General features: G+C 40.8%; 1 protein-coding gene across 1 annotated transcript in view; it reads right to left on the bottom strand.

Moving 5' to 3' along the window:
- The window catches only part of arvcfb (ARVCF delta catenin family member b), a 165,496-nt gene that overhangs the window by 141,935 nt on the left and 6,922 nt on the right, over positions 1–16,639 (bottom strand). The gene's annotated exons all lie outside the window — the stretch shown is intronic.

Raw genomic sequence — 16,639 nt, 5'->3', positions numbered from 1 at the left:
CTGCCTTAATAGGTGGGAGTGTTGATACAGTTGCGTGCAAAAGTTTGGGCACCCCTGGGCAAATTCCACATTTTGTTGATTTTGAAGTGAAAAGAAGTAAATACAACCCCTACAACAGGACAATGATCCAAAGCAGACCTCAAAATCTACCATGAACTACATCAAGAAACACAAGCTGAAGCTTTTTGGAGCGACCCCCACAGTCGCCTGATCTAAAAATATGTCAGAAGTTGAAGTGACCTCCAGGAAGGGTGAGTGAAAGACTTTCAGATGCATTTTAGCGTCTTTCATCTCATTGTTATGGTTTTTGGACAGCAACTTTAATGTTTTGGTTCAGTCACATTGTTCTCATCAGTGTTGTTTCCAGCCGGCAGCTGTTTTCAGAGGAAAAGCTCTGATAAACTCTGATAAACCCACTGTATGCTACCAGCACCAAAGGGCAGACAGACACAGTGAGTGACCAGCTGGTGAACATAATAAAGCATTGAATAGCTAAAGTCTCAGATATTTCCCCTAGGAAAAGGCAGAGAACAAAACGCGGCTAAAAAAAGAGAAAGTACTGAACTTATATTGACCAGGTGGCCAGAAAAATGACTACAAACGAATGATAATGTTGTTCCATGTCTGCTGAGAGTGTAAATAGGCAGCTGCTTGCTGGCACAATTGGCACATCAACTTTATAAGGTATGCCAATGTTTACAGATTGTCCCGCTGTCCCCAAGTGCCCAAGAAAGCAGCATCAGCTGGCCAACATTATCTGTGTGCTACCTTATCAAATGAATTGACTGTTCAAGCTGAGGACAGCTGATTGTTGACGGTGAATTCTGACAACTTGTGCCAGAAAATCCATTCACATTTAAAACATAAAAGAGCAGGGTTACTACTAGAAAAGAAAGAGGCATTGTTGCAGTTTTATTTTCTTAGCAGCTTCAAGGAAGATTTATATCTGCTAATGGTTCATGTTTCTTTAGGAAACGGGATGTCCCAGTATTTTCTTTGGTCGATTTATTGATGTGTTGTTGTACATCTAACTTTAAATGAAGGAATCTCTGTCTGTCTGCCTGTCTTTCTGTCTGTCTTTCAATTTTCTCAACAACTGCTCATCTGATCGACTTCAGACTTCACGTGTGTATTGTTGAGGAACCCACGAAGTGCAGTGTCGGATGGATGAGTGATGGATGATTTGGACGAGCGGTTTTCATGAAAAATAAAAAAAGAGAAATACTACATTGGATGACATTCGATGTAATGTTAGGTTACCACGACAGCAGCGGTGCATAAGTGACTTGTTCCGCCTGTTAATAAACATAATATATAGTGTCTGGGTGGGGATAAAGAGTGAACAAAACGGTGCTGTCTTGCTGTGGCTGCGTCTTAAAGAAAGCACTCCGGGGTGCTTTTGCTGATGATTGAATAAAATGTTGAACTATAAATGAGATAACAAGCATGTTTTGAACAGGTACTGCGCTAGTTCTGTATAAATGATCAAGAATATCTTCTTCATGAGTTGTCTCAAAGTTTGTTCAAGGTGTCAAGTCTGACTCATCAGTCTAACTGATGCGACTGAGGCATCAGCAGGCATGCCTGGTATTTATGAGCTGCTGTTTCCAGACGTCTCGACCTGCTCCTGATGACGCTTTTACAGACAAACTGAAAGCAGCAATGTCCATAGCCTTTGTTTGGAATAACTCTGATCTTCTATGCCATAAAACCATTAGAAATTATCTCACTATGCTCTTGTGCACACACATTTCTAAAGTATCATATCGTACTGATGCAATTTGTGGGAAAATTAAGATAACCATCAGTTTATGTAAAAATCTATTTTTCATTTATCCTTTCTTCTTTAAAAGACTCAGTATATCAAACTCACATAAGGTAGATGGCAACTTATATGAGTTTGATATACTGATGATTATGAGTCCTATATGTTTTTATTGGCCTTACCTGGATGCACCATCTGGTGTATTTATGTTATAATGTAAACCAAGTATCAAAAATGCATCTTGTCCCAAACTAGGGCAACAGATGTGTTGATAATAAAACTAACAGCTGTGGGGTTTTTCATTATTATCATTGTTATTTTTTTTAAAATAATCTATCTGATATTGTCACAAATGGCCTTAATGTCACAGCCATAGACCACTCAGCTTAATGTGGTCCTTTGTTCAGCACCCAGGAGACGGTGTACTGATGAGCTGGCCTCAGCCGTGCTGCAGCGAGCTTGCTTGGCCACTGATAAAGGCAGAGAATCCCATTACAAATAGCTGCATTAGGTCTGTCAGATTGTGCAGCTGAGGCGGTACATCTCCATTGACCCCGCACTGCTTCTGCTCCCCTCTGGGGTCAGAGCATTGCCACCTCCTGGGATAAAATGTACTGCTGCTCTTTTCAAGGGGACTGTGTTGGAGCCCCGACAACAAATACAAACACACACACACACACACACACACACACACACACACACACACACACACACACACACCACAGTGTAAGAATTAATAGAGTCTCCCTGCAAGAGGCGAAATTTAAGACACATAACTGTTAAAGTGAACAAATGAATACACATGCAAACTGTGGTCATCAGGGTCACGGTGTCATGCCAGTGACCAGGCTTTGGATAACTGAAGCTAAGATCATGACCTAAAAACACCTTTTCATATCGTGTTCAACAGTTTGCGCAACTCCCACTTACAAGTACTTCAGACAGGTGCTGTCATGTTTCAGCAGGGTTAGATAAAGACAGTATATTAATACACACTAGGACCTCCATTAAAAAAAAACTGGTTCTGTGTTTGACTTGATGACAATCCCTGTAGAATTTAAACATTGTTTGGTCCTTACGTCTTTTACCTGCTGTTTCTGTGTCATGAGTAGAACATACTGCTTTCACTTTTTATGCAACTTGTATTGTGATTACATTTCTTGTGCTTTTGCTAATATAAACCCTTTCCAGACTTGATATGTGTAACACTGCTGCTTTCAAACATCTGCTGTTTGGCTTTCACATATGTAATTTTGTCATGGAAGTTGAAGTTTCATGTGGACGCATCATCCCACAATATTTGAGTGCGGATTTCTCTAATTACACATTTATCTCCTAGAAATTACAAGCTACTAATCTGTTTTGCCAAAAACATATTGGAGGTAATGTAATTGTTGCCAGGATGATGTTTTGTGGCAACGTTTTTGTACAGTATGGAAGTTGTAGGGATGTGGGCATACGAAGCGCAGGCCTTCAGCACTGTTTGCTGCCTGAACGCTGCACGTGGTTGGGGTTAGGCGACAAATGCACTTAGGGTTAGGAAACCACCCAGGTTTGTTGAAGACCAAGACCACAATCTTTCCCTATCCTTAACCAAGCGCTGTGCGTGCCTAAACATGACCATAACAATGGTTATCATGCTTTAGTTGCTACGAGCGGATGCTGTATGGCAAGAGCAAATATTTAGGGGAAAACAAATAAAAAATGAGGTGTCAGTGAACGTTTTTTACTACATTATTTAAGCCTGTGTATCCTGTGAAGCGTGCAAAAGTCTTCAGGATCCAATCTGCTGCTTCAAAAGGACCTTAATCAAAGTGTGCAAAGTGAGAGCTTTCCCTCCTTTTGATTGAGTCTCACACATCACACAAAAACTAATTAAGAAAGTCGTAATCTTGTGCGGGCCTTTACTGACAGTGTTGCTGTGTTCGGACACGCTCAAGCCATTTAGAAAATGCTGTGGAAAGTTTATATGTCCTAAAGCAGGCTGCTACAGCAACTTCTGTGAAAAAATGAGATGGTACCTCTTTTCAAACATGAAGCCCAAAAGTAAAATTGCTAGAATGGATTGCTAGAAGGGATTACAGTGCATGTCTCAAAGAGGATAAAGATGACTACTTACTTTCCATGTATTACAGGTAACCGCTACACAGTCAAAGGAAGAAAGGTGGACGACAATACTCCAATAATTGGTTTATTCATGGCGACTCAATCACACAGAATCAAAGATATGTGTAAACAGCTTAATCCAAATAAGACCCTCACCAAAGTGTGCCAAATAACTGGATTACTTTGTGTGTGTTAGCAAGGCTACTGTTATCCCTCCACGTGCAGGAGGAGAAAGAGGTAAAAAAAAAAAACCCTCAGGAGGATGAAGAGGAGAGGAGGTGGAGGAGAAACAAATGAGCCGAGACGAAAGTGGCATTGATTGAACTGCTGCATGTCTGCCCTCATTCATAAACAAGGATAACCTGTCACACGTTTGTGGACAATCTGTTGCGATTACAATGAGCAATGCTGGCATGCATCCTAGCAACAACGGTGGCGAACCCTGCGATAAGGTCTAGCGACACAAAGACAGACAACAACGCAGCAGAAAAAAAGCCACAAATCAAAGATTTACACTTAGCAGGTCCACTCGAGTATTAACAGAATCTTAATGTGGCTATATGCCACAATTTAATCTGGAAAGTTCTTTTCCAGGGCTGTCGCAGTGTTTTGTGATTACAAACACAATGTACAGTATTAATCAGTAAAGAGGGACTTTCTTTGTCGTGCCAGTGGCAGGGAAATTGGTCTAACAGAGCAGAGATAACACGTCATTCAAGAATCACTGAGGACAAAATCCAGTCACCGGAGCTGAATCACGCTTTTGACAACACAGATAAAGTTCAAAGACAGATCTTTTAAGGGATATCAGCTTTCATCACTGTATTATATATTCACTGTCAAATCAGAACAAAGATAGATATGCTTCATGCTTTCAAAACCATCAAGCAGACATTACACTCTGGAATATGGGATTGTATTATTTTGCAAAGGAAGTGAGGCAAATGATTCCTGACATGGAGACAACAGCACATAGCTGCCCGACACAGTAACAGGAATCCAGGAGCGTTTTGGGAATTGCAATTACAGATGCGCCTAGGAATATAAAGACAAACTAAGGACATGGTCATCCAATCTGAAAATGATGTATGCACAGCATTCTTACCACAGCTACAATGGCCTGTTACTGCAAGGCTCTTTAGCTGGTTGCGAGTTGGCAACTGTAGGGTTTTGCCAAAACAAAACACAAATTAGGCTTGTATCTTAGCAGGGAGAGAGTGGGGGCATGCTTGCTTAGACGGGAGGCCCCATTGTAATCACTTTGATCAAAGTGTTGACAGTTAAATCTGCAACAGACTTCTCAGTCTGTGCAAATCCCAAATGAAAGTTGATACAAACAAAGAACTCCTAATTAGCATTAAGATCACAGAGGGTATGTGACGGATGTTGCAGTTCTTCCTCAGCTTCTTAGCATCAGTCATGCAAGGTTGAATCTGGCATTCGTAAGTTGCAGGAATGCAGATGCCCTCGCTTGTTTTTCCACACTCAGGCGTCTTATTTTGGGGCATCCTCCAGGGCATAGCACTGCGCAGAGTAGTACGGTGCATGACTCAAGCTGGTCAGATTACCCATACAGATGTGGAGTATGCTTTTCAGACAGGATTCATCTCTCAGGGAGCTGTGGCGTGAGATCACGCTGCACGTGATCCCGCAGGATGACCAACTGAGTCAGGCTGCTCGACCCCTTTTACTGCCAAAACATCTTAAAACAAGGAGACTCCTTGGGTGCCCACAATGCATTAAATCACAAAATTAAAAATTGAAACATGAGTCGCTTTAACCACCAAGCACTGTAACCATACAGGAATGAGTCTTGGGGATACTAAAGCTACAGCTGTTACTGACACACAGTGACAACAGGTCCTCATATTTGATTTATTTTCTTAAGCACTGTACTTACTTTTGAGGTGCTTGTACTTTACTTTATACATCTACTCCAAATAATACTGGAAAATATTGCACTCTTTACTCCATTCTATTTGTAGGTGGAGTTCAACATTTTGGGAAATATGCTACATCGCTGTCTTCCCAGAGTTTGATGAGAAGATTAATATCACTCTCATATAACCAGGAGACAGTTATCTTAAAAACAGTCACCTTTGGACACAGCTGCTGTCTGCCCCTGTTTCCAGTTTTTGTGCTAAGCTAAGCTAACCATCTCCTGGTTCCAGCTTCATATTTGCCAGACAGATATGAGGATGGACAGACTGGTTACTTTGCAGATTAAGATTTCACAGACAAAAATGTGATCTGTCAATAAACTATCATCCATATTTATAGAGTGAGAAACCAAACAGTATAAAATTGTTAACTCAACTTGGAATAGATACAAAATTAATTTGCTTCATTATAATGGATCAGAAACATAATAATATAATATATAATAATATAACACGAACAGTAGCAATTTGGCTGCATAATATTTTTGCTTTTGATACTTTAGCTGCTAATATTTCTCTAGTCTTACGTATGTGTGAATGCAGCACTTTTTCTTTTAATGCAGTATTTTTTACAACGTTCATTCCTGTTATGCTACTTGTACAAAACGTTTGTTTTAGACCACAACAGGACAACAGGAAGGACAGGTAGGACAACAGGAATGAACTGGAGTGAGGCTCTTAAAGTAAAAAAGGGTTTTGGATACTAAGTGCAATTGCTTTGTTTCATAATGATACAATTCAAATGATCAGATGGGCGCTAAGCATTCATAAAACAGAAATTTGATAAACACGATTAAGCTTTTTGTGTTCACTTTCGTTCTGCTTCACTGCTTGTCTTGTAATAAACACTGAAGGGCGTACAAAAATCATTCTTTTTGATTTTAACAGCTTGTCATTTTCTTCTGTGCTATATAAATTAATTTGCCATTGTCTTCATTGTTCACAAAGTGTTTGAGAAATTACAAACAACACATTAATAATTAGAAAGTCTTTTCTGCATTGCACACTTTTCAGAATTTACCTGTAGCGATTTCAAATATGAATGTAGAAATTTGACTACGGACCCCTATGGGTCACTGTAGATTAATCACTGAATCCTATTACTCTGAAATTCTCTCAAGGGCTCAGGGTGAGCAAATGAAGCAGTTTGTGATCGGAAATCACAGCCTGAGGAAATCTTGGCACTATGCAACTAGCCAGCCAAACCAAACCGCTGTCAACTTGAAATATGAAAAAAATCACCAGTATTGTGGATGAGAGACGAACCACAGAACAGCAGATGTGGTGGGAAGTCAGAACTTCTCCGTACACACAATTAAACAATGTGGTACAGATTAGTTTTTAGCCAATCTGCTCTGCCAATGCGTTATTTTATTGTTCAATAAAAGTCTCCCAAAATGCCCCTAAAAGTCAGATCTAGAGTGCACAGTGTATTTCTGATTTAAAGTTTATTTCTTCCCCAGTAGAAGACGGCAGCAGACTAAGAATGTCACACTAAACACAACCATTCAACAGTGAGTATTCTATTGTCATAGAGGCGGGAGAGCATAGAGTGAAATGAATGCCGTCTTTGGCAAACCTACATATTGTTTGTACTCGAGCCTTTGAGTGCCTTATGGAACATAGGCTTCTGATAAAGTGCTTGCATCCATCCCCTTCTGTCTTGGGCCATCTGGATCCAGACGACGCCATGGCAGTCATCCCGCCTTCATCTCCCCTTCAGGGCAGCAAATTACCACAAGCCAAATGCTGATGAATTTTGGATGCGGCCAGTAAATCTGTCTGCTCTACCAGCCACTTTGGCAGGTCACCAACCTGATTGGGAGGTTCTTTTCTATTCTAACAGTCTGGTAGATTTTCCAAAATGTTAATGGTTTAAGGTAGATTTTGAAGGACGGACAGGTCAGTGTAGCATCTTTGCTTGACTGACTTGTGGGCTTCGTGTCTTAGCAGGTTTCCGGATCCCTTGTTGTCGTGGTGGCCATTGTGATCTAAGACAAACATTTTGTACAAGTAGCACAACTCCCTGTATTGCACACACTTTTATCAGCATTAATAATGCGTACATTCCTAATCATGTGCTCAATTTCAGCCTTCAGTGGCTGTGATAATCACCTCCTATGAATCAGTTCTCCATCTTGGAAAATTTGAACTCATTATTTCACCAGTTGTTCTGTGCGAGAAATGATTGAGCCTCTGACTTACTTCCATGTTTGGCTGTTCATCATAGTGACATTCAGTGTTTTGCTTTTTTGTCCTCGGTTTTATGGATCAGAAAAGGGAATCTGGCCGGCCTTTCTGTTCTGTACCCTCAGTGTGTATGGCATCAGTAAAGACATGCTTGCAAGGCAGATGACCGGAAAAGCAGGGGTGGCTAGGCATTCCTGGATAAACCCCATTCTGCTGCACCTCAGTCACCGCAGCACTTGTTGACGATACCAGCTGCAACAACTGCGTCAGGTGTGCAAGAACAAAACACACCACTTCCCCGAACTAAGGTATGACAGATGCTGTTCTCGAGCACGTGCTACTAGCTCCGGTCCTTGGAGAGCCTTGAGTGAAACAAACAACCCTTACAGCGAATATAACGCTGCACAGTATCACCTTGTGTTTGCTACTCATGGGACATAGTGTGCAAGCCCACACAGGAAAAGAGAGATTAATTTATTACAGAGAGGAGGCTGGCACTGAACAAGGAGCAAGGTCATCCCCCAACACTGGCTACATTGTGTTTAGAGACAGAGATGTGAGATACGGTGGATCTGTCAGGGAGAGAAGGAGAAATGTACTAAATGAGAAACCAACACATGGAGCTTCAGATTGAGGCAGCTAAGTCCAATGTAGGTTTAATGGTTTGTTTTTATTATTATAGGCGTAGATTTACGTGGGGATAATATGGATACACAGCTTCTAACTTTCAGAAAAACTCAAATATCCCTACCAACATTTGGCTTGTTTTCACAAGGGAGAAAAAGATTTTCATTTTGCAGAGTAGCTAGTTCACATGAACCTCCTTGCTCACCATTAGAAAGTCAGTTTCTTTGTTTCTATATGTAACTATCTAACAGGCAAATGAGGGAGAAAAATGATGCCCTTGGAGGAATATAACAATAATGTGTTAAGATAAATTGTAAAAGGAAACCTGTTGAGGTTGTTTGAATGTATTGATAGACTTGATTCTGTTACCCCGTGCATTTTTGTGGTAAGGGACGGATTGTAAAGTAAAGTGAAGAGAACCGGGTTTAGCGCTTAGGCTGAACCCTCATCAGTTCATAAATATTGCAGCACCACCACCACAAATAAAGGGCAATAGACGTTATGTGGCAGTGGGCAACTTGAAAAGGGATGTTGAAGAAGCATATCTCTGGGCAGACGTCCATGCAAAAGAGGCAGCGTTCACTGACCAAGATATTAATAAAGAAGAAGAAAAACACAAATTTAGCGAAAAAGACTTAAAATTGAGAAAAAAAAACAAAAAAAGCTAAATTGTACAGTTTCACAGCAAGCTGCCACCTGCTCTCCTACTAATATGTACCAGTGACTGGGCTTTTACCTTCTCAGCTTTATGGTGAAGGCAGAACGAAATTTGCTCCCCATTCATTTTCACGTGGAACAGGGTGAGACACATTCACTTTGGACTCAAATTAAGTGTATGATAAAACGCTGTATAATTAAAAAGTTTGACAGACTGCTAGGGTTACAGTTACGTTTACAACCCTACCCCCGCTATTTCCTGTCCCCTCCTGCTTTCGTGCACACCACTCGAGTGAATTACACCGGGGGGAATTACTCTGACTGTGCCATTACCTAACCGGAACCTACCATCTGCTCAGGTTTCAGTGGGCTGAGCTAGGCAAAGCTCTCAAAGAATACACACTAACCAACAAAGCAGTAATGTAAGATGACTCTGTTAATACAATTTATCCACAGGCACACACACACACACCATGTTGCACGTCATTTACTGCACAACGGTTTTTCCTTCCTTCCACAACTTGACAGTGACCAGTCACTCACTGCTTAGAGCGCCTCTTGATGAACACCTGTTTTCACTATCACTGATCTGCCTCAACATCACAAAACACACACAAAAAAGCATATGGTGCGTCATCGAAGCAGGGCTGAACCTCTCCAACGAAACATTATCCTGTGAAACAGATAAAAACTATAATACTGAAACAAGCGTGGTTCATTATTTGTGTAACCGGACAGAAACATTTGACGGAAACTAATGATTTAACAAACAAAAGAACTGTCATATTTGGGAAATTTTCTTTAATGCTTTGGTTCGCCACTGCTTTTTCCAAACATCATGTCAATAAAAGTAAGTTAAAGTACTAGAGAGAGAGAGGGAAAGTATGTGTGTGCGTGAGTGTAAAAGAGAGAGATATCATCCCCCAACACTATCACTGCTGGAGCATTTACTGGCACCCGAGGCTAGCCCTACTCGTTTACAGGGAGGAAGACAGGTTAATGAAAAACTATTGATTCTCCCTCTGTATCCCAGGAGATGAGGGGAAGTAACGCTAATACTTCCGAACTTTGTTTTCCTCTTCTTTTGACGCCGCGGCCATTCAGAGGCCACACCGGGTCTTCGGGTACGGAGAGAACAGAGGGGGGATCTATATGAGCAGTGATGCCGTCAGCGGCGTTGAGCGAGTGAATAAAGAGAGGACAATGAAGGTGAGGGGGAACAGAGGGGATCGGTCAACCCTGGTCAAGCTCCACTTCCATCATTCAGAGGGAGAGGGAAAGAGAGAAAAGGAGAGAGGGGTCACTTAGTCGGAGAACCTCAGAGGCTCATTTCAACTTGGTTTTACTCAGAGCAGAAATCCACACTCCCTAACTTTTCTATCATCTAGCTGTAGAGAACAAGTGTAGACTAGACCAATATACATCAGTTGGCCCTTTTAGTTATATGGGTATATCACCACCTCTGAAATGGATATAATGCACCGTTACACTGGTTGTCTTTGGGAATTCATTTTTTGTTTGTAATGGTAATATTAAAGGGAAACCCCACTGATTTTTACAGATAGAGATGAACTTGCCCATAACTGGCAGTACTATTCCGCCTGTGAAAACTTCTGTATAATGTCTTAAGTGGCTCTGCAGGAGCCTAGTCAGGTCTGAGAAAATAACCCAGATGACATTTTTGTCATTGAATTTTTCATAGAAAGATTTTTTACCAACAAGGATGTGAGGTTTTTCTGGGCTTGATCCATACAAGAGAATTGCTGAAGCAATCAAGACCATTCTTTTTGTAATCTCTTGCGACGATAAACCATTAAAGGACTCCTCTAAAGTTACAAAACTGAAATGCAAGAAAGTTCACTGACAAAACAATAGAAAATCTGGTCACTAGAACATCTGACCATGTGCTACCTTCATTATTTAAGGCTAAATCCAAGCTGTGCGATAACAGATATCTTGCAGGTTCATTGCATGTCATTCTTTGTCAGAATGGCTAATACAATCTCGGTGGCAATCTCTGTCAGACAGTCAGGCACTGACTCCTGATGAATAACCTTTGCATTGTAGTGCTTTAATGTAAACAGGAAAAAAAGGAAAAAATACCAGTCGTGCCGCTCTAATATTTTTGGTTTTAAATTCAAAAATGGCTCATATTAAGTTGCATTAGACGGTGTATTCTCAATCGTTTCATGCTGTATTAATAACTGTTCTCTCCCCTCAACTTTTATCAGGAAAAACCCAAAACTATAAAGTATATAGGGGCCTTAAGTCTTTAGCTGATGGTCTAATATGAGTCCTAGAGGATGAAATCTAAAGGCAAAGCCACCTGAAAAGCATTACAGAGATGCAGGGCCAAGAGACAGAGATTCCACAGACCTCCGTCTCCTCTTTCTACCTCCATGTGTGGTCTCTCTGGAGCCCGGAGGTCTCGCTGTGGGCCCCTGCTAGGAGTCAGTGAAGGGAGAAATCGTCACCCGTCAGCAATCACACAAAATCAGTTCCTTGCTGGAAACAGTGTTATGTTTTGAACCTCAAAAAAAAGAATTACGTAATGAATCAAACACCAGGTAATAGTAGGTAAATTTAGGCATCTGTTGACAAGGTGCCATTCATCTAGGCACTTTAACCCACCAACTGTATCAATGGAGCCACTTGGTGAAAGTCTATGCTTGTACTGGCCAGGTCCTTGGGTGGTAATGACTGTTAATATACAACAGAGAATGAGGACGTCGCTGGAAAACACAAAGAGCACTCCAATAGATGAATAAATACATCCACATTTGACATTTTCAGGTGTGTAGCCAAAGTGCCGTGAGTCACGTGACACATCATCATGACGGCATTAAAGTCCTTCTTGACCCAAGTGTGCGCCCTTCACGTACGAAGTGCTCTTCATTTGCATTATTGTGTTGTTTGCAGTAGAGATAATAGAGGATATTCCTGCAGGTGATTTCAGCGTTAAGCTTGTGGAAATTAGAGCTAATGTAGTTGAGTGGGTCTCCCTCCCTGCAATTACAGCTCCGAGAGGGTGGCAAAGTACTGCCAACTTGACATTGTACAAATGCACACACAAACACACACTCACCGACCTGTACATTTCAATGCAGATTCTTGGTGCTAGATGTACCCTCACTTCCTTGCAGTCGATCCTTGACTGAAGCAGTCCTAACTATTTCTGTAATAAAAAACGAAAAATGTTGTTTTTACACATTCGCACCGGAGGTGCTGCTGGGCAGGTTGTTTTTAACTCTGGACACAACCAGGCTAACTGTTTCCCCCTGTTGCCAGACTCTATGCTAAGCTAAACTAACTGGATGCTGGCTGTAGCCTTATATTTAACATGTAGACAGGAGAGAGGTATCAAACTTCTCATCTAACACACAGGTAAGCATATGTCCCGAAATTCTGAAATATTCCTTTAATCTGAAACTAAATACTACCCCTAAAACAGAGAAAAGACAGAGAAAACAAAATGGGTCTGTATATCATTTATGGACATCTGGAATTGGTTAAATGAAACATATTTTTAAAGAGGGTTTTAAAAGTTGAAACTTATGGACTGAAATTGCATGCTTTGCCTCAAAGACGAGCTGAGGCAGGTAAATGACATTAACTATTGCATATCTCCAACTCTGAATGAAAAAAATATCCATTCATTAATACAACATCCGTCTAAAGTTGTAGAAAACACGTTTGGTTTTAAATATCTAACCTGTAGGCAGCATTGACTTCATTTTCTGCAAAAACTAACCTTGAAAAATAAACAGTTAAAAGGAAACTATGGAAAGCGTGATCAGTGACACATACACACACATTCCATACATTATGCTGAAAGCTTCCAACACACATAACTACTCACTGACAGTGCAGCTGCATACAGATTAAAACACTTGGGGTAGTTTGGAAAACGTGTGAATGAGAAAATCAAATGTATTTTTTTATGGTCACACATCAACCTCCTCATAGTCTCTGACTTGGGGACCAGTATGTTGATTGTTCTTCAGATATTCACAATCTCTTCGTGTACTTACATGGTATTGCTGATGTACATATACTGTACATGCAATGTAAATAGTTACTTGCATGTTATTAGCCGGCATACAGTATAAGCTAACACTTGACGCCACTGATATTAATAATATCAGGTCAGTCTCTAAAGCCCCTGTTTTAGCCAAGCTTTGGGAAAAGGTAGTGGCTTTCACTGAAAAAAAAAAAAAAAACTTCTATTGTGTTTTAGTGTATTTGTTGCTAAAGCAAGGTCAGCCACAAGGATCTGTGCTTGGTCTAATCGTTAAGATACAGATATAATATCAGTTTCCACTTCTACGCAATAGAATCACTCACGTTTACGGGAAAGCTGTGACCCTGCAAACCATTTTTAGAAGGTTTTATCACTCCAAACGTCCCTTCACAAGTGGCTGTCTCAGAATTTCCTCCAGCTAAATGGTAATAAGACAGAGACACTAATCATTGGTCCAGAAAGTGCAAATATTTTAGCTTCAAATTCTCTTGGAATGAAGTCTCATTCTGTTATCCCACACTTCACGAATCTTGGTGTCATCTTTAAGTGCACCTTCAACCTGGAAAAACACATGAAATTTATGGTTCAGTCCTGCTTTGGCATCGCAGAAACATGTCAGCATGTCAAAAGTTTAGACTGTGTCTCAAAAACCTGGAAACTGTTATTCACCTTGCTTGCCTGTCCACTGGACTATTGTGACTCCTTGCTTTCTGGCAATCTGCAAAAAAAATCTCTATCCTGTTTACAACTAATTCAAAACCCAGCCACCAGGGTTTTAACGAGAAAACAAAGACGAGACCATATTTCACTGAGCCTGGTATCCCAGCACTTCTACCTGTTGGCTTTTGAACTGATAACAAAATCTTACTTTTTTAAAACAAGACATCAGCCAGTCAGCAGTAACTTACTCTGATATGATGGATATGATGTTCATTGTATAACTGATCAATACTCCACTGCTTGACTGTAAGGAGGCCACCCATAATCATAATGATTACCAAAACAAATGACTGTATGATATTCATAATTTGTATTTTTAGGGATTAGATGCTGTAATTGTGTTCTATTGAAGTACAGAGGGATGACTGTGTGGGGTTATGTGTCTACTACATACTGTGTGTATGGATACATCTGTCCATACACTTTATCCTAACATCCATCTATATTTTATACTTATGTCTTATGTATAGACATGTACATATGTAAGGGAGGAGGATGTAAACATAAAATGAGCTCTTTATTACAGGTTGCATGTGGGAGGAGAAGCCTCCGGTCATAGGACTGTGCTGAGCTTCCTGTAGCTGCTGTCTAATCTACCATCTCCTCCCTTAAACAACATGAACATAGCTTCATGCCAACGCTGCGTCCTTGAATTTGTGACTCTTGTAGAATGAAAAGAAGATAGAAAAGAGAAAGAAGGGGGAGACGAGGAGGTACAGAAAGAGAAATTATTCAAATAACGATTAGATTTGTAGCACCTGAAGGCTCCTCACTAGCATAACCTCAAAACCTTGCCACTACAGTCTTAATAATACATGCACTTTTGAGGCCTCCCCTGAATCACCTCACGCTCTGTAATATTTCTGTTTTTCTATTTGTTAAGCGGCAACAAGATGTGGAGTTGGACTGTGAGAGCTGCAGGAAAGGAAAAGGAAGGATTCCAGCAACCACCACTCCTCACACACACACACCCACTTCCTCTCCCTTGCCCCAGTGGGGCGAGACAGTGGGACATCCTGATCTTTGGTTTATTAAAAGCACCCTTGTGTCTTATCTGTGAGGCAGACCAGTCATACCAATTAACATTCCAGTGCAGCGTTTTTGCAGCCTGAGAACTCCCTTCCTTCCTCTCGCACACAAACACACATTCAAAAGTACACATATGTATAATTATAAAGTACCCAGGGATTCCAAAAATATACATACTGTCTATATGCTTGAGCACAGGAATACATACCACACTAATTCTACCAAAATGCCATGATAAAAGTAAATTCATAACACACACACACACACACACACACGCACGCACGCACGCACGCACGCACGCACGCACACAAACAGGGCTGTTGCGAGAGATGAAAGCACATCGTGTTCAGCTCGCAGAAGAAAGGGATACTTGGTTTCAAATATACAATGAAAAGAGGCATTAAGGTAGCAGGCTGTATCTGTAGCCGGCGTGGTCAGAGTCAGCACTGAGAGATTTATTATGGCCAGGCTTCGCTGGGTCGATCCGTCTACGAACAAACAGTGAAAAAGAGAAACAGATGAATCCTAGTCCGGTCGGTACAACTTTGCATCCTCAGAAAAAGCAACAAATTAATTCAGGGAAATGAATCAGAAACAAAAGATTAAGGGCATATGCCATGGAAGTGACATCATGGATTTGAAATGAGTCTTGGATCTTTGTTACTTGTCTGTTGTGTCTCTCTGCACTGTAAGCTGTCTCTGGGAACAATAACAGTTTGTATGAATCGATCTGATACTGTTGGATTGCATTGTTTTTTCTCTTCTTTTCACACAACTAATGACTATATTAGTAGTCCCAGCCTGGTGCAAACATGGAGGAACTGGCAAGCCAGTTGGGAGGCAGTCAGAAGAAGCCAACTTCCCTCATTGTAGCTGAAGAAGAACAAAGCAATCCTATTAATATAAAGGTACTGTACATTCCCAGTTTCTGTCCTTTGGCACTTAAGAAGATGAGGCTTTGCTCAGTGTTCTCATGTATCATTTTTGTCATTTTTGTAAAGACAAAAATGAAAACTGTAATATTAAAACAGATTTAGCAGGTCTCTGAAGGGCTGTAGCTCTAACGGTGAATTCATATAAAGACTATGCAGTCAAAAGAAGTTACAGACTCTGAAGAATTACAAATGATATTTGTGTTGAAATTGGAAAAGTAAAGATCTACAACTCTTTAAGCCCATTCCATTGCTGAGACTGGAAGTAAAACTGGTTCTGTATGTGTATGTATTGGTTCTGTAAGTAATTGTAAAGACAGACATTCACTTATCATGTACCAATACATTGGCTATTATGGTTAAGAGCCAGTACGAACTCTCCAATGTATTTTAATATTCTGCAGGACGAAACAAAGACAGAGTGAGCCGAGTAGTATCCAAAAGAACCTCAAACTTCAAACTTTGCATGCTACCTCCTGAAGGTCTAAACTACACTATAAGTGGTGATAATGCATTGAGATCTACTGTATATGCAACACCACTTCTACTTTGTACCCCCTCCGCCAAACACACACACACACCACCATCGGTGTGTGCGGCCATGCGTGTTTGGTCCCCATCAGTGAGGCGTGAGGCGTGAAGGACGGCCAGC

This window comes from Xiphias gladius, chromosome 19 (assembly GCF_016859285.1).
Source record: "Xiphias gladius isolate SHS-SW01 ecotype Sanya breed wild chromosome 19, ASM1685928v1, whole genome shotgun sequence".
Taxonomy (NCBI): domain Eukaryota; kingdom Metazoa; phylum Chordata; class Actinopteri; order Istiophoriformes; family Xiphiidae; genus Xiphias; species Xiphias gladius.
Note: the sequence above shows the minus strand (reverse complement) of the source record. Positions and strands in the feature narration are given on the sequence as shown.